Here is a 12770-nt window from a genome sequence, read left to right as displayed (position 1 = left end):
TTCGACTTAAAGTGTCTATCACCAACCTCAATCAGCACCCTCATAGGGTCGCCAGGTGTTACTTCCGTGTCCATTAATATGCCGAGGACAGGTACAAGCGAAAACACCTCAATTACGTAAATACCAAAACATCTGACTTTATTGTGTACGTCATCATCTGTAGATGATCGGAAACAAAAAATACGATTTATTAATTATTTTTTAAGTAAAAAATACTTAATTCTTGAGAAACATAACTCATCGTAAAGTAATATCATACGACTTGATTGACTATCTAAGGAGAATTATTTTTTGTGCAGGCTGTTAATGCATAACTTTTATCAACAGTAAAGACATGTTTTTATTTCGTTTGTAAAGTTGTGCAAGTTTGCTGAGATGTTTTCTAATGTAGGAGCTAGTTGCTACAGATGGTCGTCTAGTCAGATAGTGAATTACCATATTTATCATTATTTGTACTTTTCACAAGAGAGCTAACCTAGGTAAACATTTAAGAACTTGATTGCGGTACCGAGAGCAAAAACAAGACACCTTTACAAATCGTGGAACACTTTTGGTCGAAAATCCCATTTGGACATCTTGCTCTGAACTCTAGATAGTTATGTTTGAATGTAAACAAGTTATTTGAAGACATAAAGTATTATAGCTTATCACTGAGCTCTGTTTTATATCTTATAACTGTCATGATAGGCCATTCATGTTAGACTATTTAGAGCAGTATTTTTGTTGTAAAGGTCTGCAATATATTAAACTGTATTATGTGACTAAAGTGATTCTTTAATAATCTTGTTTTTGTAGACAACTATTGTGTAGAAATTTTTCAGAATGATTACAATTTACCAACATCAAAGAGTGAACTTTTGTCAATTTAACTGTAGAAAGGTGAGTGCTTTCACTGCATATGTAGGGCTCTTTTTTCTCTCATACATTAACTGTGGGGAGTACATTAAATACACACCGCTAAGGAGTTCTCAATCTTTCGCTGAAAAGAGTGCAGTCGATGCGAGACCTTCGTTCGTTCTCCATGTAAACACATTGGCATCAATTCACATACCCATGTTGTGTTTATCTCATCATACTGAGTTTGTTGGTAACAAGCCTATAGAAGAAGCCTAAATGCAGTTACAGTACATGACTCGTAAATTATGTGTAGACCAGGTAATACATCTTCGGTTTCGAGAAACCAAGTAGCCACAATTCCAAAACATGTCAGAACACGTAATGTAGATGAATGCGTCAATGGTTACAGAAACCATGTTCCAGCTCCCTGACCTCACATCGTCAGCCTAGAGAAAATGGTTCCAGTCGTGGGATGTTTTGCTTTCAGCCCGGGAAGAAATTGACCGCTACTACAGGGGGTAGATTTCTCCTTTTATTAACCTAACACAAGGTAATTATAACAAAAACCTTGTGTTTATACTTACTTATGCAGACCTTGTATGCCTCATTGTAATGTACCATTAATAACAGTAAATCAATACATGATGAATTCAGAAGTATTCCTAGTTAGAGAGAATGAGAGTTCGAAGAACGAACTGGATCTTAAGAAACGGTGGATTAGCAATTAATTATAAGATCGCTACTAAAACTTGATTTAACCTGCATCGTACAACGCGTAGATAGGCGTGCAACTTCACAGCTTTAGCGTACATTGTGGTTTCTACACGACTGTATGTGCTTGGTTAAACTTTGCTTATGGTATTCTTGTTGCAGCGTCATGCATTTACACGAAATATGGAAAAAAGATTGAACGAGATTTGAACTCAATATAATACATGTATAGGTAACCGGCGCCTGCGCAGCTTAATTGATAAACGCATGCACACCCACTCATGACATGGTGTACAAACTGTTAGAAAAGAAAAGCCTCTAAAATCCCACCTCTTTTCCTCTAATCCTGAGGCTTATAAAATATTGATCGTAAATAAAAATAGGACGGGTTGGGGGGGGGGGGGGGGTTGGGGGAGTGTATTCGAAACTTGTTTAAATTTAAAACTTATATATACATTCATGATTTTCGGTGAGTAAAACTTTGATTGATCACTTTCAACCCAACGTTAACCCTTAGCTTGGTAAGAAAAATGGAGAAAAGAGAAAACGACTGCAAAAATGTTTCACAAAAAGATATTCTTGCAAGCAGTAGATGCCATGGCTACACCTGAGTGTACATATTACCTTCATAACTGTATTCATTGTTATTGGTGTTCCATTGAAACAATTTGTTTTATTTATTTAAGTTTAATGTCAAATCCTACTCTAAAGTCACTGCATCCCTTTAAGGTAGCCCTACATTAAACATACATTTATCATTGTTTGGTGCGTAATGAATTAATGTCATCGAAGTCATTCAAAATATTACATCACCAAAAGATCATAACCAGATTACCAATCTACTCCTCGTATGTCTCGGCTGACAGGGTCAAAATCAGACAAAACAGACCCCTGGTTGTTCAGGGGCGCATCCAGGATTTTCTAACCCGGGGGCGCAAAGTACTATCTAAGCGGAGCGCCACCATCTTGGCGATGTCTTGGCGTTTTTCTTCTGCTCCCTCCTTTTCTCCCTTTCTACTTTTTCTCTCTTTTTTCTTTTTCTTTTCCCTTCCTTCCTCTCCTTCCTCCTCATTTTCCCCCTCTTTTTTCCCTTTTTTCACTTTTCTTTTTCTCTCCTCTTTTTCTTACCCGGGGGGCGCACGACTCAACGCCTCTCCCTGGATACGCGCCTGAGAGTGTATGTTCAGCTGGCATTCACCAGCCAGCCATGTAGATGATGAAGGGGGCTAGTAGTCCCAATATTGTGATATTGTGATATGAGTTCACCAGGGGTCAAATTGTGGAAACCATTGTTTATCACTATATTTTAACAAGGACAGATGTCATATTTAGTATTTTGATGTATCACATTTAGTACAAGAAGCCAGTTGTTGAGGTCAATGGTCATTTCAGGACAGTCTGTGTCATTGTGAATTATTGTTTGTCACATCACACTGCTTTTCACTGTATTACTAAGATCAAAATGACATCTAATGATCACTGTTTTATCTTTGTAACCATAACTTTGAAACAGCTTTGAGCAATGAAAGGATCTAATTGAAATGGAGTTATATTGTGAGAATTACCGTATACACACAGTCTCTATATAAATTACAAAGCCACTACCGTTTATGCCAAAAAATCTACGATATGACGAATAGCAGCAACCAATCAAAGCATTGGCTTCATATGATTTGCTTTAAACAAGAAGATATTCATTGTATGTGTGGCTAAATGTGTAAGACTGCATTGACTCCTTACATAAGTGCTCATTCTGGACACTCAAAGAGTAAACTTCAGAAATAAGAGATCTGCCAAGCAATATGATATACCAAATTGGAATTGGTCTAAAGTCCGAGTGCAGAAAACTGGACTCGAGTACTATAAACGTGTGGGTATTACACATTTCTTTGTGGGTATACTGTACGGGTGGAATCTACATTAAATACGTGTTTGTTGCCACATTGTTCAGTTCAGTTCAGTGGTGTTGTTATTGTTTGTTGTGTAGGGCAATCAATCTTGTAAAGCTTTAAACAACAGACACATCCCTACCTGTGATTCATTGATTAACGGTAAACTGTAACCATAGGTGCTTCTTTTTTTTTTAAATTATGTGATGCAACTTACCAGGTAGAAACAATTAAACACAAGAACACTGTGATACAACAAATTTGAACACATTGTTAGTAACAGATGATGAAGCCACAAATGAAAGTATGAGTTCATGTATAAGAATTTAAAATAATAACAATTTTGGAAGCTAGGAAAGTTTTAATGAAAATGGTTACACATCTCTAAAAGAGTAATGGCGTTCCGTTATAACAATTCCTCATTCATATAAGCACTTAATAGACATGCAGTTTTACCTGCAACTTTAAACCAGGGAGTTGAAAAAAATATTCATCTGTTTGCACAAATCGTAGATAAAACCCTCAATGTCAACGTGTAAATTGTGTAAACAAGAGTACAACGACACAGGATTCGGTATTTGAGCAGGTTTCCAATAACACGTTTTCGTACTTTTTGGAATAATATCTTTCTTTCTTTCTTTAAAAAAAAACGCAACTTCTCAAAAGAACCAACATTCTTCCAATTCTTTGTATAGATGATTGGATTTGTTTCAAAACAAATAAATAATAACAATCAACCGCAAAGTAGAAGGTTAAAAACACTCCCGTTACAAAGAAGTTTCATGCTGAAAGCAGTCAATGATGCGTTTCCAAATTTCCTGTGATTTGTTTGGCTACACTCTAAAAACGTCCTGGTGAAATATTCCTGGTTACCTCAAAGTGACACCATTGGGGTTAAAATATTAGCAGCCAACCCGTATCCTGGTTAGCCTGATTTGAATTTTATCACGCTCTAACTTTTAACTACTTTCCTGGTTGAATTCAGTGACGTAATTTTCATGCTAACTTCGCGGTCTTTTCAAAACTAGCACAGTGTCGGTCGAAAGATTTCACATCAGGCCAGAAACATGAGTTTGACAAAGAAAAATTAGCAGAATGGAATCTATCATCACTGAATGATATATTTGAAGGTAAAGTTTGTATTGATTATTGTGATGCAGAAAGGTTTGACCTATTTTCTTTGAAATACGTGCGATTGTCTTATCAGACGTTCAGTAGGCCAATGAAGTGGGCTAACACTAAGTTGACTAACACTTTAACAGGGCTAGGCCCAACGTTAGGACAGGTCTAGCGATGGATAAGCCTATACATTGCTAGCCGTCGAACAGGGCTGTGCTTTACTTTAGTACCTTAAATTTTGCACAGTCCTGTTCGAAGGCTAATATAATGCAGACAATGCTAAGGATAGGCCTACATTAAACCGGTTGCCGTCACTTATTCCGCCCTGTAAATATCTGCCCTAAAAAAGAGCGAACCGCCACTAAAAATGGTAACTCTTGTTTGTTTTTGCAAAATTTTACGACAGAAATTTAGACTTCTGTAGCAACTACCATATCACGATTGCAACTCTATTTAGTTTGTGCATAGGCTATACATATCCTAACAGTATTAGGCTATGCCTGCTGATACTAATGGCTAAGCGTACTGTATACTAATGTTACTCCCCACTAAATTAGGCTACAGTAGTACTACAGTATGTGTCAGGCCAATACTAATATAACAACAGGCCTCCCACTGAACCATTAATCAACCCAGTAATACCCAATATCCCAATTCAGAGGCATATTTAAAAAAATTGGCCAATTTGCTATGACAACCTAACTTCACAGGTCCCCTTGTCCCTTATAAAAAAGAAAGTACACATTTTTTTGTCATTCTCTATTGACTAAATATGTGTTGTGTTAAGATATACTGATAAATGAGAGATGGATAGGTGGGTGGAAAATTAAACAGAACTTCTTCCTAGGCTTCATATATCTTGTACAACCCATTTATGAATGTATTGCAATTTCTCTCTCCCTCTCTCTTTAAGATTGAGATGGATGTTTGCAGATTTTATCCTGATGTTGCAGATAACCTTTTCATGCAGTGTACCTTGCCCTTCGTTGAAAAGGTTTTGCAGTATGCAGATCTGCAGGGAAAGTGGTAATCCTATCTCAACGTCAAAGCAGACAGGCTAGATTCCAGTATGTACATATTGCTTTCATAACATATTTCAACAAGATATCATGCAATTGCATTGATAGTTTGATTGCTTGTAGTGGTTTCTGTAATATACTTTCAGAGAGAAGTTCAAATTGGAGCTTCAAGATTTTATAATATAATAAACAGCAGTAATGTAGTCATAACCAGTAGATCCAAGTTGATATTGATGGACACATTGTACACCAAAGGACAACACTTGCAGTTGCTCAACTATTGTTAATCAATGTATTAAAGTAGTAATCACTGCAAAGATGATGCATGAAGTCACTTAATGACTCTGAACAATACGGGTTAACATATGCCAAAATATGTGAACCTGCATGTTTCCCAAAATTATATTAATATTCCTTCTTCTGCCATATGACATCTTAATCCTGTGTTGGGAAACTAGATACAGGTCTATATGCATACATAATATGTTTGTACACACATGTGTGTAGATGTGCTTTGGCAGGCTGCAACATACATGTACGTTGCAGCGTTCAAACATTAACTAATGGTGTTTGCAGCTGACAGAGAGGTAAACATTGCACTAAGCTGAAGTTTGCCTTGTGTAATAAGCAAAACGGAGACAACATTATTTAAAACTGAAGTAGTTATTCAAAGATTGGTTTCTGCATTTTCTGTATTTTTCAGATGAATAGAAGAGTAACATTGGATTGAATTTGTTGCCCTGCATTTTACCATCTGGGAGAAATGGGAAGAAGAGGTGCAGCATTGATGATCTATGAAATCCTTTGTGGATCTTCAACCTGTAAGTTATTATGGCTTCTACAGTAACACTCAAGTTGTCGTGCACAAATCAATGAAACAGTTGGTTTTTGTAACAATTGACATGCAGACTGATGAGTTTGTAGTGAAACACACTATCAGCTGTGAAAATTGCAGTATCTATGCAGTATCTTCGACCAATTGGGTATTTGCAACCAGTCTTTTATGATGCTCTTTTACGCTGTAAAATGTTTTTTTTTTTCTTATACTGTAGTACTGGCTGTAGTGGGAACTGGTAAAGTGGGGAGCTTCCCTTGTTTAAAGTTGTAAACGAACTCTCCTAATGGACTTATTTTCCAATTTTTTTTATTGTTTTAAAGGATAAAAAAGGAACTTCCAAAAATAAGGCTACAGCAGACAAGGTTGCATGTCTGTTTATAGACATGACTAGTTACTTTTTTTAAAAGGATGACTGAATGTCTTGTGAGGTAAATTTCTTCCAGGGTGGTTAAAGACTTTAAAATTTTGCCCGAAGGTGACCATATTTGAATATCTGGCATATATATTTGGGGCCAATGCAGCATACCTTCAAACTTTTCAAAGTGTTCTTTTCCAGCAAGTGTGTATTTAAATCTGTTTTTTTTTCTGTTTTTTGAAGGTTGGTCCCAACATGCCCAAATACTTGGAGGAAGTTGACAACCGCCAGCCTTTTGTCTTAATAATGGGTGATCAGGATGCTGCCCATCAAATTTTTGTTGTGGCGGATGGGCATGGATTAGAGCAGCAGACCCTACCAAAAGCTCTTGATGTTTACTTCAAGTTGTTCTATGTATTAGACCTTCACTATCCGTGGCAATGTGTGGTCATATGGGAGTTTGTCCAGAAGGTTCTTTACGGACTGGACACTAAAGTCAAATCGAAAACATCACCTGCCCTGATTGTAATGAGGGCTGCATTGAAAGCAGGAATGGATGACTGATGCCAGAAGCTTGAAACATCATCACTTATCTCCAACTATTGTTCATTCTTTTTTATTGTAATGGTTTGTGACATCAATATCATTCGTTTGTTATAACTTTTCTTCCTATCTACAGTACCATAGTTGGCCTATCTTTGTCAACATTTGTAGCAATTCTTCCAACCAGTCTCCCAAGAGGAATCTACAGTCCTACAAACAGGTTTTTAAGTTTTCAATACACCGGAAAGTTGCTTTCAATTTGTGTGTACTTATCTGTCAAAGACCAGAACTATGCATTCAGTTAGTATTCATTGTTCAACCTTAGGGACAGGTGAGTCCATCAAGTTTCTCTTCTAGTCCTCTATAATACTTTTTGTTTTACATAGACAAGACTTTTCAGTTCATGAACAATTTCTTAACACTTTTATTTTCACTCATAGCATGATAAATCAAAATTAGTTGTATATTTTAAACTTCATAGACATGGTATTGCTGTTCATGGAATCAAGGGTCATTTGACAAACTGAAACCGTGATGAAAAGTTCAAACTATGATTAAATCTTACTGAAATCGAAGTACATAATTTTCATGGTTCCATGTCAAAAAGGAACAAAGGTCAACATCTGACAACCTTGTAGCACAAAAATTTCATGTGATGCGAAATTCATGTATAGTTTATCATAGTATAAGAGACCTACGTTGTATTTGCCTGATTATAAATCTATATATATATTTACACCACTTGCCATCAAACATTCTCTTACGTTTACATTCATGTTTTACTTTTTGTTTATTGAAGATTTACTAAAGATGTTTTATGAATAGATAGTTACACCCTCTAATTTTTGTACTTGTTTATTTTTGTACACGTTTTTACTTGTTGGCGTTTCAGTTTGTTGTTCCGAATATGTTCTACGCCACATTACAATGCTTTTGTTATGCATTATCCAGGGAAGTCTATAGGCTGTTTTTTGTCCTGGGCCTAGGTTATTTGATAAAGAGGTGGGTTTACAATCTGACAATGATGTCTCATGAAATAATGAATAAAATCCTGGTTATGCTATGGGTAAAGAACCAGGTAATTTGTTAAACCTCTGACATTTTTCCTGGTTACAAACTGACCATTAATCCTGGTCACAAACTGACCATTATTCCTGGTCACAAACTGACCATCAATCCTGGTCACAAACTGACCATTAATCCTGGTCAAAAATTAACCAGGATCTTGGTGAAGCTTATCTGACCAGGATTTCCTGGTCAAGTTGACCAGGATTGTGTAGGTGGCATATTGACCCGGAACCTGGTAAAATTTTGACCCCATCCTGGTGTATTTTAACCAGGGCTTTTTAAGAGTGTAATGGTCCCTACCATTGTCTGCAAACATGTTTGCATTTATCGTGCTCAATAAACACAACGTATTATGTTTAAATAACTTATTTATATAGCGCATTATACCGACGGTCTCAATGCAACTAATTGTAACGTTGCTGTCCCGTGTTGAGATAGCAAAGTTTGTAGTATAGGCTCTGATGTGTGTGCACTCTCAAATATCACAACGTGTAAGGTTGGCCACAGTGGACAAAATTCAGAAATTATGACGACATATCAGGAGGCAGGACTTTTTTATGTCTACATAAAATTGATTTGATGTGGACATATATTCAAATTAATGCTGGCATATATTAAAATAATTCTGGCACCGTACCGTACCAGCTGCGTACTGATAATGCAGTTGGCACCTTCTCTTTCAATCTGTTTCAATCTGTGTGAATATTAATGTACATTTAAAGAGTTGTGTCTGTTTTGCATGTATGGGCTACCACATTATGTCAAAATGTTCTTGCTATGAGTTGCACTTCTCTTTATATAGTAAGTATACCTTGTAAAGGGTTTCAGTGCAAACACATGAATTTATTTGTAATCTAAGATAATACATAAAATATTAATGTCCCCACGCTTCCATAGGCATGAGTTGTATAATTTGCATTTATGATTTTCAATATGCACATTATAAACCTATAACTATTGGATATCCGTTGCGCTCAAGCCAATGTTTTTGTCAGGGGTCATTATAACTAAGTATTGTGCGTTCTTGTAGAGGTAATTTAAAGTGCATGTTTTCATGGAGGAACGTGGGGACGCAAGTTTTTTCTGAGCGGACGCAAACAATTTTTAAGATGTATCCCGGCGCTGGCGCAACTCTTAAAATCCCAGTAACATTACTGAGAATAATACTTGGTATTAATATAAGATTTTTCTATTTGTACAGCTTTCTGCTGATTTCTCAAGTCTTGCTAATGTAAACCTGTGAAACTACATTCTTTTCATTCCATGATCAACATCTGGACAGAATGTTAGACAAGTTTACTAAAACAAGCTAAGGTTTCAATGCACACAAAATGCAAGCAAGCTGCAGAATGTTCAGGTTGGTTGTGCATGATAAATTAATGGTAGTTTTATTATTTCAATTTGAATATGGTGGCATCCAATAAATATATGTTTGAACAAGAGTGGATAGAGGGTGTGGGTCGAACCTCTTTTTCATAGCACACATAAATTCAAAAGAAACATGTCCTAGCTGTGTTAGATCTAGTTATAGTTTCAGTTTCCGTTCCTTCGTTCCAGTATAAATAGCATAAAATACAATTATGTTTAATAAGAGAGAATAAAACGTATGATAGATAAATTCCATAAAAGCGATTAGAGGCAAATTAAGAGTTAGTATAAAAAGCAACAGTTTTCAAAGTGTTAGTCAACTGAAAATAATTAGGAAATATCAATAAACATATATTCATTCACACTTAGTAAAGATTCCTAAATCCTATTGGTCCATTCAGGTCAGCTGACCGTGGTTAATCCTGTGAGTAACGCACGGTAAAATTACGGGGCATCACTTTAATAAATCTTTGGTTATATAGAACCAAAAATATTTTGTTTTATGATTTTTCTTTGATTTTTTTTGAGTGCATGTGTGTGTATGTATGTTTGCATACATGTGTATATGTGTATGTATGTTTGTGTGAACGCTCGCGTACTCGTACTTCAAGTCTGCGTGCGTTTTGAAGAATAATCTTTCTTTCGGGGTTTCTGCAATCCCTCTTGCGTTCTTGATAAATTTAATGTGAACGGTCGCGGAGTTATGGTGACCTGAGATTTCTGACTAAGTTATAATATCCGCTCTATCCAGTTGTAATTTGGCGGGTATTTTTGAACGTGCAGTAGGCGTGAGGTATACCATGGAGCTGTTTATAGCTCCATGGGTATACCTACGTTGTGTTTGTTCAAATGTCAGGCCGGGCCTTTCTTAACAGAAACACTACCTAACGACGCTATTCGTAAACACATTTTATTTTTCTTCGCACCGATTCGACCAACACTGCATAAAAGTCACCGTTAAGTTCGTGAGACTAGAACAAACTGAATGAAAGTCCACTTAAATCTAATAAACTATAATTCATTGTACGCCAAACTCACAGGTTTTTGAAGAGGCCAAAAACACGGTAATTTATGATTACTTCGAAACGGATGATTTTGGACTCGGTTGCTATGGCAGTTACTAAAAGGCTAGAACCCTTACGTATGGCCTAGCATATAATGACGTTACATTAGCCTACGCATATACCTTCCTAGGTGTTAAGACCTAATATTAAATGCCTTCGATGTTGGATTAGCCTCAAATACGACATCAGCAGTAAAACAGTGACTAGCAAGATCGTTCACTCATCCATTTGAAATGTTTGTAAGAAATTTGAATCTGGGTTAACGTGTAATGAATATATTAAAATGGATTGGTTTGAAATTTGAATACAGTATACTGTTTACGTTTATGCGCAGTGGTGTATGCAGTAGAACCTACCAAAATAGTACAGCACTATGGCGGGCAATCAGTCTCAAATTGTGGGGAATCGACTTATACCGATTTAAATCGACATATACCAATTTCCTTCGACATATACTAGTTTCCAGCAGCTTAAATTGACTTCTACCGATTTAAATCGACATATACCAGTTTAATTCGACATATCATCGATCTAAATCGACATACCGGTATACCAGTTTAATTCGACATATCATCGATTTAAATCGACATATACAATATAAATCGATGATAAGTAAAACAAATCGGTATATGTCAATTTGAATCGACATATACCAGTTTAAATCGATGATATGTCGAATTAAATCGGTATATGTCAATTTAAATCGACATATACCAATTTAATTCGACTTATACCAGTTTAAATCGACATATTTAAATCGACATATACCAATTTAAAACGATGATATGTAAAATAAATCGGTATATGTCAATTTAAATCGACATCTACTAGTTTAAATCGATGATATGTCGAATTAAATCGGTAGAAGTCAATTGCCTTGGACTTATACCAGTTTCTAGCAACTCAAATTGACATATACTTATTTAAATCGACATATCATCGATATAGCTCATTAACATATTCCAAATTCCGATTTTGATGATGATTGACATGTGAAGATACATCACGTTCAGTCACCTGACAAGGCGGGCGAATAATTAAATAGTTCCAAATTTACCAAGCTAGCAAGGGTGTTCATCATGATTATGTCAATGGTAATCAGGGGCGTATCCAGGATTTTTTAACCCTGCGGGGGGGGGGGGGCGAATTACTATCTTAGCGAAGCGCCACCGCAGCGTGCAAGATAATTTCTGATCAGATCACCAGAAATTGCACTTCTCGGGCTTGAAATGACCAACCAGATGTACACTTCTGCCTGAGAACCAAGAATTTCCCAATAGTTTTTTCATCCATAACCTTTTTGAAGATGTCACCAGTTACACATCTTGTTCGACCTCACCGCATCTCCTGTGGATCATTGCTTTTTGTAGGTGATTCTACGTCGCGGCCCACAATACCCGTAAGCTCCATCACTTGTCAAGGTGTTAAGCCCATTATTTGTTCAGAATTTGAAAATTCACAAAATCTCGTGAATAAATTCACTTCAAAACATACCCATAATGTTGCACAAACTTTCATCTGTGGACAACCAATACAGGAAAACCTTCAACCCCTAACAGACCGGTAAAAATTGCAAGGAGGGAATAATGATGAAGAATGGTGGTCAGGGAATTTTCGAAAATTCAGGCACAGTTAATTTACTGATGTACATCTATTAAAACCTCTTATAACGGCTACTAAAAAACTTCGTTGAAGGAAATGAAAAAATACCAGATATTTCCGAAACCGAACACTACACATATCTACAGTTGGAGGCTGTTCATCCCGGAGCGCCATTTTCATGCTCACTGATATGATGTGATATCTGCTGTTTGTTTTGAAAATTCGAATAGTTGAAAGGAGACTGAAATAAGTAACCATTATCTGTTTATTGTGTAATGCTCCACCCGGGTGTAACGATGAGCCTGGCGGGCCCCTGGCCCAAAGGGGCCCCTATCAGGAGGTCTAAGCAAGGGCGTC

At 36.5% G+C, this 12770-nt stretch overlaps 1 long non-coding RNA gene across 1 annotated transcript; it reads left to right on the top strand.

Annotated features, from left to right (window-relative positions):
* Window positions 1-4275: 4275 nt before the first annotated feature.
* LOC139973341 (uncharacterized) lies at window positions 4276-7400 on the top strand. Its single transcript, XR_011795188.1, has 4 exons — window positions 4276-4567; window positions 5470-5623; window positions 6279-6396; window positions 7012-7400. It is a non-coding gene; the product is annotated as an uncharacterized lncRNA (long non-coding RNA).
* Window positions 7401-12770: the final 5370 nt, after the last annotated feature.

The sequence above is a fragment of the Apostichopus japonicus genome, chromosome 9, assembly GCF_037975245.1.
Source record: "Apostichopus japonicus isolate 1M-3 chromosome 9, ASM3797524v1, whole genome shotgun sequence".
Classification (NCBI taxonomy): Eukaryota; Metazoa; Echinodermata; class Holothuroidea; order Aspidochirotida; family Stichopodidae; genus Apostichopus; species Apostichopus japonicus.
The sequence above is the reverse complement of the archived record's forward strand: the minus strand, read 5'-3'. Positions and strand labels throughout refer to the sequence as shown.